Consider the following 12,059-nt stretch of genomic DNA (forward strand, 5'->3'; position numbering starts at 1 on the left):
TTTGGCCGGGAAAAACAGATTCCCAGAGGATAAGGGATGTGGGTTCAAGGCGTCCCTGCGGTGAACAGCTCGGTTCGTGTCAGCAGTTCCAGTGCACATTCTGCCAAGTTTGTGGGAGGAATTGCCACCCGTTCCTGAGTGGACACACTGCAAGGACCGGAGAAAAAGCAACGGCCGAAAGAAGGTACCTCGAGGACAAAGGTAAGCTCCACAAGGTTAGGTGGGAGCAAAGACAGTTTGATCAGCTCCGCCAGCAGGGTAGAAGAAGTGCCACTGGTTTTGGTTTTGCCCAGAAGAAGCAGTAAAAGGTCTGCTGGGCCCCGGCCGAAGTCTAAGCGCTGCCGGTTGTGGTTTTGGTTTTGGTAAAAAAGGGGATTGAGGGAGGTGCATGGGTTGCTGAATGTGCACGTGGGGACACTCCAGTGAATGTTTTGAGTGTGTGAGACGTTGAAAGCAACGTGTGGTCTGTGACTGAGTGAGAGAAATGAAGTTAGGAGGAGGGAGTGTCCCAGTATCCCAGTATCCCAAGTGTTCCAGGGTCCCAGGGTCATGGAGAAAAAGCAGTAAAACAACTCCCACGACGAACCCCCCCCCCCCCGCGATGTTTCCTGAACAAACTGGAAAGATGCCACGAAGGGGAGAAGATTGGGGATTTTAAAAACCTGATGAAAAATAGACTCCAACACTTATGTGAAGTTCCCGACCGTCCCCCATGGCTTAGGAAAAGCAAAACTGTGATTAGCCCAAGCCAAAACTGTGCCCGGTATGGCAGCAAGTAAAGTTTGAAAAAACCAGCAGTCTTGCCAGACCCAGAAGAGGAAGGAGGAATAATTAGCCCCCCCCTCCACCCTATGCAGCAACTGCACCAGGGCTAAATGAGGTTCCCCCTACCCAACCCCCAAGAGCAAAGAGACTGAGGAAGAAAAGACAGGAGGAAAGTGAGGAAGAAGGTGATATGGAGAATGAAGAATTCAGAAGGTGAAGTGGACAAGCAGTCCAAAAGAGTGTTTCAGTATGTAAAGGTAAAGGTAAAGGTACCCCTGCCCGTACGGGCCAGTCTTGACAGACTCTGGGGTTGTGCGCCCATCTCACTTAAGAGGCCAGGGGCCAGCGCTGTCCGGAGACACTTCCGGGTCACGTGGCCAGTGGGACATCGCTGCTCTGGCGAGCCAGAGCCGCACACGGAAATGCCGTTTACCTTCCCGCTGGTAAGCGGTCCCTATTTATCTACTTGCACCCAGAGGTGCTTTCGAACTGCTAGGTTGGCAGGCGCTGGGACCGAGCAGCGGGAGCGCACCCCGCCGCAGGGATTCGAACCGCCGACCTTTCGATCGGCAAGCCCTAGGCACTGAGGCTTTAACCCACAGCGCCACCTGCGTCCCCGTTTCAGTATGTAGAACCTTTTAAAAAAGCAGAGCTGGCTAGAAGCAGCACAATGCAAGGAAAGAAAGAAACAGGCTTTGACCATTGAGAAAATCTGCAAGATACATGCCCTCAGGGCAGTGGACAATACTGATGTTGCAATTGAGGCAGCTAAAAGTGGCAATTGAGGCAGCTAAAAGTGGCAATTGAGGCAGCTAAAACTCCACTCTGATGGCCCCGCCCCACCGAGTGTACGACCCCCTGGAGTCATCCGACGCCCAGGACCACGGACCTCCAAGCACCCTAAATCAGAATCCTTCTTTCGAAGAGGACCTGGCCAAAATTAGGGGTTTGTCTTCAAGCAGCCAGCAGCCAAAAATGTAATGCTGGAGGGTGTCCACGGGAGGGGCAGGACGCCTAGGGAAGAAACCAGTGCGCCATATGCAGGCAAGAGGGTAATTGGGAAATGGAATGCCCACAGGCCCCACGCCCGACATACCCCACCCCCACAGGCTGGGAACAATAAGATTTCTCAAAAATGATTTCTTCTCATCTCTGTTCTTGCTAAAAGACTGTTACAGTGGAAAGCAAGTGAACAGACTGTTTCTCATTCACGCAAGTAACAGGACATTAGCTTTTTTTTCCCTTTGTGCCAGGCACTTGGAGTAGGTTATCTCTTGGCTGCTACCCCAAGAGGAAAATGCTGCATTCTCGACTTCCGGGTTGGCGCCTCCGGCAATGGCGGAGCTCCTCCGATCGGGAGGAACTTGCTCCGTGGAAAGTACGGTCTGAAGCGCCACGGCAAAGCCGGAGACCCACTGAAATCACAGGCGGAAGAAGCCTGTGAACTTGGGATTCGGCTGGCACCTTTCGCGCCTCCCCTACTCGCGGGGAAACCCTGTTTTGGGGATCCGGAGCGACGTGGGGTGAGCGGCGCGGTGCTTTGAATCGACTGCTTCTTTCACGGAGTGAAGCCGCATTGCTGTTGTCGGAGAGCGCTGACTTTTTCGATCATTCCATCACCGTATTACTGGCTGGCTTTGTGTCAATAAATCAAAGAGCACCAGTGACAATCTGCAATCGTACGTTCCCAGCCCAAACCGTTACACCTGAGTCCACACCAGGAACTTTTTCTGGCTGCAATGTGGGCTTCAGAGGGGGGGGGGGTATCTGCACGCATGCTTCGCCCCCAATTATAGTGCTGGTCCAAGTATACCAGCCTGTACCTTCTTGGGACGAGCAGCCTGTGCCTTCCTGGGACAAGCCTTTTTAAGAAAAACGCTGTTCAAAGATTAAGAGGGGGGAATGAATGAAGGTGAGGACAGGTGACCTCACCTAGGCCCGAAGCCACACCCCCCCCCAAAGCAGGCTCAAAGCTTCTCAGAGCTTTTCAAAATCATTTTTCTCAGCAGCTAAAAGGCATTAGCTAAGCATCGGAAACATTCCGCTGGCTGTAACTAAAAAGATTACAACAAAGGTAGGGAATACAGTCCATTGTTTCTCAGGCCTTTCTGATGCCTTCTGGCCTTGCTAAAGAACCACATTGCAACTTGCTTTCTGTCCGGGAACCATTCCAGAACAAGAGATTGAAACATATCTGAACACTCTGAAACCCCTTTCCTGGGAAGGGTGCCAAGAGTCCCAATAGTCCCAAGACAGCTTTCTGTTCATGCTCAGAGGACTCCTGAGGGAGGAGAAAGGAGGAGGGAACAGGAAAGGGGTATATATGCTTGTGCACATGACTGTGAATTTTGTGCATGCTTTTTGTGACTTATCACACTTGCTCCTTCTACCAGTTCATGGATGGGGAGAAGATTGGGGATTTTAAAAACCTGATGAAAAATAGACTCCAACACTTATGTGAAGTTCCCGACCGTCCCCCATGGCTTAGGAAAAGCAAAACTGTGATTAGCCCAAGCCAAAACTGTGCCCGGTATGGCAGCAAGTAAAGTTTGAAAAAACCAGCAGTCTTGCCAGACCCAGAAGAGGAAGGAGGAATAATTAGCCCCCCCCTCCACCCTATGCAGCAACTGCACCAGGGCTAAATGAGGTTCCCCCTACCCAACCCCCAAGAGCAAAGAGACTGAGGAAGAAAAGACAGGAGGAAAGTGAGGAAGAAGGTGATATGGAGAATGAAGAATTCAGAAGGTGAAGTGGACAAGCAGTCCAAAAGAGTGTTTCAGTATGTAGAACCTTTTAAAAAAGCAGAGCTGGCTAGAAGCAGCACAATGCAAGGAAAGAAAGAAGCAGAGCAGAAGGCTTTGACCATTGAGAAAATCTGCAAGATACATGCCCTCAGGGCAGTGGACAATACTGATGTTGCAATTGAGGCAGCTAAAAGTGGCAATTGAGGCAGCTAAAACTCCACTTTGATGGCCCCGCCCCACCGAGTGTACGACCCCCTGGAGTCATCCGACGCCCAGGACCACGGACCTCCAAGCACCCTAAATCAGAATCCTTCTTTCGAAGAGGACCTGGCCAAAATTAGGGGTTTGTCTTCAAGCAGCCAGCAGCCAAAAATGTAATGCTGGAGGGTGTCCACGGGAGGGGCAGGACGCCTAAGGAAGAAACCAGTGCGCCATATGCAGGCAAGAGGGTAATTGGGAAATGGAATGCCCACAGGCCCCACGCCCGACATACCCCACCCCCACAGGCTGGGAACAATAAGATTTCTCAAAAATGATTTCTTCTCATCTCTGTTCTTGCTAAAAGACTGTTACAGTGGAAAGCAAGTGAACAGACTGTTTCTCATTCACGCAAGTAACAGGACATTAGCTTTTTTTTCCCTTTGTGCCAGGCGCTTGGAGTAGGTTATCTCTTGGCTGCTACCCCAAGAGGAAAATGCTGCATTCTCGACTTCCGGGTTGGCGCCTCCGGCAATGGCGGAGCTCCTCCGATCGGGAGGAACTTGCTCCGTGGAAAGTACGGTCTGAAGCGCCACGGCAAAGCCGGAGACCCACTGAAATCACAGGCGGAAGAAGCCTGTGAACTTGGGATTCGGCTGGCACCTTTCGCGCCTCCCCTACTCGCGGGGAAACCCTGTTTTGGGGATCCGGAGCGACGTGGGGTGAGCGGCGCGGTGCTTTGAATCGACTGCTTCTTTCACGGAGTGAAGCCGCATTGCTGTTGTCGGAGAGCGCTGACTTTTTCGATCATTCCATCACCGTATTACTGGCTGGCTTTGTGTCAATAAATCAAAGAGCACCAGTGACAATCTGCAATCGTACGTTCCCAGCCCAAACCGTTACACCTGAGTCCACACCAGGAACTTTTTCTGGCTGCAATGTGGGCTTCAGAGGGGGGGGGTATCTGCACGCATGCTTCGCCCCCAATTATAGTGCTGGTCCAAGTATACCAGCCTGCACCTTCTTGGGACGAGCAGCCTGTGCCTTCCTGGGACGAGCCTTTTTAAGAAAAACGCTGTTCAAAGATTAAGAGAGGGGAATGAAGGAAGGTGAGAACAGGTGACCTCACCTAGGCCCGAAGTCACCCCCCCCCAAAGCAGGCTCAAAGCTTCTCAGAGCTTTTCAAAATCATTTTTCTCAGCAGCTAAAAGGCATTAGCTAAGCATCGGAAACATTCCGCTGGCTGTAACTAAAAAGATTACAACAAAGGTAGGGAATACAGTCCATTGTTTCTCAGGCCTTTCTGATGCCTTCTGGCCTTGCTAAAGAACCACATTGCAACTTGCTTTCTGTCCGGGAACCATTCCAGAACAAGAGATTGAAACATATCTGAACACTCTGAAACCCCTTTCCTGGGAAGGGTGCCAAGAGTCCCAATAGTCCCAAGACAGCTTTCTGTTCATGCTCAGAGGACTCCTGAGGGAGGAGAAAGGAGGAGGGAACAGGAAAGGGGTATATATGCTTGTGCACATGACTGTGAATTTTGTGCATGCTTTTTGTGACTTATCACACTTGCTCCTTCTACCAGTTCATGGATGGTAGAAATAAAAGCCTTTTCTCCAAAACTATTCCTTGAGTGTCTGTTGACTCCCACTTCCCTTTCCCAGGCGCAATATTTTTCCAATCCGGGTGACCCACTGTGAAAGGAGGCGGGGAGAGCGGAGCTGGGGAAGCCAATAGGTGTCAGAAAGCGGGGAGAGGCGGGGCTTAGTGGGGAGTGACCACGCCCACTGGGTGGGGCAAAGCAAAGCTGGGAGGAGCCACTGGCTGGACTTATTTCATTATTATTGCTAATATTAATGAGTAATAAAGTATGAATTTGGAGGGAGAGGAATACATTAAATTACATTAGTGTGCGATCACTGCATTACTAGGATATTTCATTTCAATCAATCAGATCTTTATTATGGTAGTAGACCAGCATCAGTAGAGTCTAAATGTACAGTCATTTACAATCTGTAAAACGTTTCGGAAAGCTAAAAAGTATTAAACACAAAGTATATATAAAAGTCTAAACGAAGCCAAAAGAAGGATTTGGGAGCATTAAACGGATGTGGAAGAGCTTAAAATGTTAGTATATAAAGACTATGGCTATCAGTTTACAGAGCACTCTGATATGAGTGTTCATTAAATCTAGAATAATAATAATAATAATAATAATAATAATAATAATAATAATAATAGGTGTTGCAATGGAGGAGTGCAGGGAAAAGAAAACTCCTGGCACTCATTCTTTCTTGCTACAGAATGAAAAGATTTCTCTCCTTTTCTCCTTTTTCTCCTCTTGGGTGGTGTATACAGCGGTCACCCTCAGGAGAAACAGGGTCCCCCCCCCCCGATCGGAACCTGGCTGTGACATCGGCTCAGAATCCCAACCTCACTTAGCAGTTGAGGCCAACCCCTGCCTTGCTCAAGCAGCCTTTGGGTGCCTTTTCTGCATCAGAATTGGAAAAACTGTGGCCTGATTAACGCCTGGGAAAATGGTGAGGGGACCAGCAGGAAACTGCTAAGGGAGTTTGGAGTCCTTTTATTCTGTTGCAGTTGCAGAGAAAGGAGGGTGGGGGGTTGGGGTCCGCCCCAGGTGTCATCACTGAGGGGGGTGGCAAAAGGACAAAAAGCCGAGTTTAAAATAAAAATAAAAATTGGGCTCACCAAACCTTTTAAATGAGTCAAAAAACGCAGCTGGCACTGGGCGCCACACCGTGGGGGCTGGCACTTACCGGGGGGGGGGGGGCTGTAGAGTGCCTGATCCTAGCGTCTCTCCTGGGAGTGACATGGTGGCTTGGGCCCCTGCAGGCTGGGCGCTGCCTGAAACACCAGCGTGGGGCTTGCGTCTGCCCCCTGCCTCTCCCTCAGCCGCCCTACAGCTGAGGGGGAGGCAGCAGATAGGCTCCAGGTAGCGCCCCCCACCTGCAGGACCCCCGCGTTGAACTGGGCACCCGAGCGGCTGGCTATGCCGCTGTTCTGTTGTTTCAATTATGGGTGCCTTGAGAGTTTATGTGCTCTCCAGAATCTGGAGGTGAATTGTTTACTTTTCTCACAGGACTGCGAGGAAGAGAGGTCCCCAAAGACCCCCACTTGCCTGGGTTCCATCATCTCCTGGGTCTGCAAGGTCTTTAGAGGAGCCCCGTCGCCAGCACCACCAGTGCCACCGGGACAACCAACTACAAGAGCCAGCAGCGGGGCGTAGGGAGAAAGGAGGCCACTCTGCACGCGGCTCAGGCGCTGGATGCGGTAGCATCGCAGCTGTGTCCACCCCGAACCAAGGTGAGGAGGAGTTGGGAGACTTGCACCGATCCGCCCGGGGAGATTTTGCCACCCCCCTGGGATGACACTTGGGGCAATACCCCCCCCCCCGCACCCCACCTTCCTCCGCCAGTGGTGGCTGGGGAAGTAGCACCTGGAGGCGCGCGAGTCCCTAAGGGACATTTCCTTTTTGTTGTCCTTGCACAGGTCCTAATCCTAGTGGTCCAAACTGGAGAGGAGGAATAAAAGATCTGAGCGCGGAGGCAAGCGGGGCGAGAAACCCAAACTCTCGTGGCCCTACGCTGGCGTCCCACACGGCCAGCCCCAGTCCTAGAGCCTGTCACCTTTTGTGATGGTGGAGCGGAACAGAGAAGACAGCGGGCAAAGGGTGGACGGGGAAGGAGAAGTGCGAGAGAACGACAGCGTCTACGGTGGTGGAGGAGAAGGAGAAGGCAGGACTGAGAGGGGAACGATCCTAGAAGGTGGCTTGAAAAGAAGGGGCAATATGGCGGAGAAAAACTGCTAGCTCATGCTGCCCATGCCCAAAGGTGGAGGAGGAAGGAAAGGAGGAATGCAAGCAAGCAAGAAGGGACAGCTAAAGAAAAAACTGAGAAAAGAGACAGCGAGACCTTCTGGGGGTCAAAGAAATTACAATAAGAAGGAAACTGAGTTTCCTCCCCCCACAACTTGCTAATGGTCCTGCATTGTTCTATTTCCTTTTTATGTATAATTCTGTATTATATTCTTGAACTGTTTTCTTATGTGATAAGCCTATAAAGAAGGATATAAGGGAGGGGGGAAGGTATTAAGGGAAGACTTTGAAAGGAAAGGCAGAAAATAAAAAGGGGTGGGAAGAAATAAGTGAGAGGGAACGTGTAAAGGGAAGATACAAAGCATTATATAATTTTTGATTATTGTTTGAAATAAAGAAGCTGACCATTGAATCTGCATGGATCTTAAAATTATTTCGTGGAATGTTAATGGGCTAAAATGTAAAACTAGGAGGAGAAGACAGAGTCCTTTGCATTCCCTGACCTCTGGCTTGTCTGACTACGTGGGATGCTGTCTGCCCAACCCTCGGAACGGGCTTGGCTTTGGATGTGGTTTCATGCAAGAGTTCATGGAGACTTGTCTCCTGTTTGCTTGGCCTAACGTTCCACCGAGTTTTGCACTCTGTTGTCACAGGACTCGGAACAGGGCTACGGCCAGCAAGCCTGTTGGATCAGGCCCATGGGCCATGAAGCCCAGAGGCCAAGCAGATGCCTGGAGGAAACCTCTAGGCAAGATCAGAGCTGTGGGCATGAGAGTTTGGAGAAAGTAGCAGAATACCTGAGAAAAGCCATGAAACTACATGGGCAAAAGACTTGAGTGGTACTTTCTAACCTTACTAGGCCTCTCAAGTTTTATCTCAAAGCATCTCCTCCTGCAAACCTCCTGCCAATTGTATGTGTCAATTTACATCTTCCTGTCCTCCCTGCATGCCAGTAAAGATTGATTGATTATATTCTTACTGGGTAAAAAGATCTGTGTATTACTGCTATTTTACTATCTTAATAGACCCAACCTCCATATCATTCATTTAGAAATAACCTTAGTCCTGAATGCAGCATTCTTGGGCCATTTGGGATATGATAGCGACACATTTGGTCCCTCAGCTCTGGGGATTTCCCTGGCTTTAGCAGTCTAAATAGGTGTCCTGTTTTGCCATGCCTCTTTTGCCAAGGCAACACGCGTAGTTGTCTTGGGATCCTAGCTCCATAGATCTTCATTTTGCATATATCTCAAATGCTGAAAATGGATTTAAAGCAGCAGCAATGGGCACAAGCCCCTTGGGCTTCATGTGCAGCATCTATTTCTTTATCGCAGCCTGTATCCCAGGGGATACCTGATCAAGTCCTTTGATCTTTCTGAAGCTAATCTGGGGTCATCCTGGCTGATTTTGCACAGTCATATTTCCTAGGAAATATTGTGCACTTCCCTCTCCAAGCTGAGTGAATGGTAAGTGAAACCTCAAATGTGATGTACAGACCCTTCAAATGCCCCTGTTTTCCAGGAACCATCCCAAATTTAACTCCGCATCTGCTGTTTGAGCCACTCAAGGCTCCCGGAAGTTATCAAGGTGAGACTTCTTTTACTTCCAATTATCGAAATCATAGTGATTTCCTCTTCCAGAAGCTCAAGAGATATTTCTGGAGATTGCCTAATTACCAGGCACAGCAACAGTGTGATGTTGTTAATTGCACAGTGGCTGGAAAAGAACATTGGTGCAGAGAATATTTCCTTTGCCAGAAACCGACAGATTTCTCCAAGATTTGGTGCAGGTGAAAGGCTGAGGGGAGCAGGGATATGTCTACATGGTGCTTAACACCTCTGAACATTGCTCAGATTGGGAAAGCCACTGCAGCTTTCGTCTTGCATGAATATTCTGCTTGGCTGGCTCAGGGCATCAGAGGAGCCACAGGGGAGGAGGAGGTGGAGCCAGAATGAAACCTTTGCTGCTTCTCTGGCTATTTCAGCTGCTAAAGATGCCCCATGGACTCTGTGGGAACCGGAAGGCAAAATGCCCCTTGAATCTGATCAGGGATGAAACTCATGTACAACATTACAACCAGCCTGGAGATCTTCTCATTAGTGAGATCGTATCTCCAAAACATTTGCACAAGTTCTATAGGTCTTTACACAGACACCCTTCCCCAAGACTGAGATGTAAATAATCATCCACACATACCCTCCAACATTTCCCCGATGAAAATAGGGACGTCCTATTCCATAATAACAACTTTATTATTTATACCTCACCCATCTGATTGGGTTGCCCAAGCCACTCTGGGTGGCTTCCAACATAGACAAAAGCAGAAGAAAGCATTAGACATTAAGAAAACTTTCCTATACAGGGCTGCCTTCAGGTATCTCGGGGGTCGGATAACAGCATACCCTCCAACATTTCTCTGATGCAAAGAGGGGCATCTTGAGCATGCCTCACAATATTGTTAAGAAGTTGGAAAGAGAAAGGGAGAAGCATGGTGATCAGCTGAAACTCAATGGAGGAAAGGTGGTAAGTCAATGAAAGAAATAAATGATAAAATGATAAGAAACGAAGTGTCAGGGGTCAAGGCAAAGAGACGTCTCTTCAGCATTCAGCAGCAATTATACAATAAAGATGACAGCGTAGAGCCCCTCAGCTATGCCCTAAATCACAAGGTTGCTCTGGTGACCAAAAGTGAGAGAACACCTGCACACCACATAAACAACTTTAAAAAGTAATGAGCAAACTATTTTTGCCCCTCTTTCCCTGTTACACATTATCATCTCATGAACTCCCCCACAGCAGCATAGACTTTCAGAATGTAGTTGTACACAGCTGATTCTGGATGTAAGAGATGCTGAAGAAACTCATCTCCAGATGCAGAACATTGCACCAAATACCCAAACAAGGACAGGGACCAATGTGTCCCCAAGATTACCACCTTCTGGGGTTATGAAGAACATTTGGGAATCATTTTAGCTTCCATTGCCCTCTTCTTGTCCTTAACAGCAGGCATCATGTTGGGAATCTTCATTAAATACAAGAAAACTCCCATAGTCAAAGCGAAGAACCGGGACCTCTCCTACATCCTCCATTGATATAAATGCTTTATGAGTCACTGATAAAGCATTTACATTAATTACCCAAGATTACATCCTACCTAAACTTTCATCACTCCATACAAGTGGAAAGCTTACTAGACTCTCAGTCTTATAGCAATTCAAGCTGTAGCATTCCAATGAAAGGTGCTATATAAATTTAATAAATAAAGGTCCTGAGAAAGCTGACTTGTTTGTTTGTTTGTTTGTTTGTTTGTTGAATCTATATACTGCCCTATACGCGGAGGTCTCAAGGCGGGTCACAGAACAAAATTAATATATAAAACCAGAAGATATATAATCAAAATGAAAACAACAACCCAATTAACACCCCAAAAAAGAACCACATTTTAAAAGGGCAAAGGATGTCAATCAAATCACCCAAAAAGGAATGTTTTTGCCTGATGTCCAAAGGTGTATAAGGAATGCGCTAGGTGAATTTCCCTGGGGAGAGCATTCCTCAGACGGGGAGCCACTGCAGAGAAGGCCCCGTTCTTGTGTTGCCACCCTCCTGACCTCTTGAGGAGGAGGCACACGAAGAAGGGCCTCAGAAGATGATCTCAGGGTCCGGGTAGGATCATATGGAAAGAGGCGGTCCTTGAGGGATTGCGGTCCTGAGCCATTTAAGGCTTTATAGGTCAATACCAGCACTTTGAATTGGGCCCAGAAATGAATTGGTAGCCAGTGCAGTCGGACCAGGATCAGCGTATTGTGCACTAGCAGAAGTTTCCGAACTGTCTTCAGAGGCAGCCCTACGTATAACGCATTGCAGTAATCTAGCCTTGAGATTATCAGAGCATAGACAACAGTAGTCAGGCTATCCCTGTCCAGATAGGGGTGTAGTGGGCCACCAGCCAAAGCTGATGGAAGTCACTCCCCGCCACCGAGGTGTCCAGAGCCTTGAGCGACAGCAAAGGGTCCTGGAGTACCCCCAAGCTATGAGCCTGCTCCTTCAGAGGAAGTGTAACCCCATCAAGAGCAGGCCACCTCCCATCCGTCTGGTCTCGGGAACCACCCACTAACAGTGCCCCAGTCTTATCTGGATTCAGCTTCAGTTGGTTGGCTCTCATCCAGTCCATTGCCGAGGCAAGACACTGGTCCAGCACTTCCACTGCCTCCCCTGCAGATGTGAAGGAGAAATGGAGCTGAGTGTCATCAGCATAATTCTGACAACATACTTGAAACCTCCAGATCACCCCACCCAGCAATTTCATGTACAGTGGTGCCTCGCAAGACGAAAAGAATCCGTTCCGCGATTCTCTTCGCATAGTGGTTTTTTCGTCTTGCGAAGCAAGCCCATTGACAGCTTAGCAGATTAGCGCTCTTAGCGGTTTAGCGGCTTTGAAAAAGGGGGGAAGGGGGGGGACCGCAGGAACTCGCAAGACATTTTCATCTTGCGAAGCAAGCCCATAGGGAAATTCG

The 12,059-nt window shown here is 49.0% G+C and overlaps 2 protein-coding genes and 1 long non-coding RNA gene across 6 annotated transcripts in view; 2 read left to right on the forward strand and 1 right to left on the reverse strand.

Moving 5' to 3' along the window:
* LOC307206983 (vomeronasal type-2 receptor 26-like) overlaps positions 1-12,059 on the forward strand; it is a 95,756-nt gene that overhangs the window by 41,603 nt on the left and 42,094 nt on the right. The gene's annotated exons all lie outside the window — the stretch shown is intronic.
* LOC307206977 (vomeronasal type-2 receptor 26-like) overlaps positions 1-12,059 on the reverse strand; it is a 56,121-nt gene that overhangs the window by 24,293 nt on the left and 19,769 nt on the right. The window lies entirely within an intron of this gene.
* LOC307207284 lies at positions 6,777-10,826 on the forward strand. Its single transcript, XR_013834606.1, has 2 exons — positions 6,777-7,034; positions 7,221-10,826. It is a non-coding gene; the product is annotated as an uncharacterized lncRNA (long non-coding RNA).

Source organism: Podarcis cretensis, assembly GCF_951804945.1.
Source record: "Podarcis cretensis genome assembly, chromosome: 18".
NCBI lineage: Eukaryota > Metazoa > Chordata > Lepidosauria > Squamata > Lacertidae > Podarcis > Podarcis cretensis.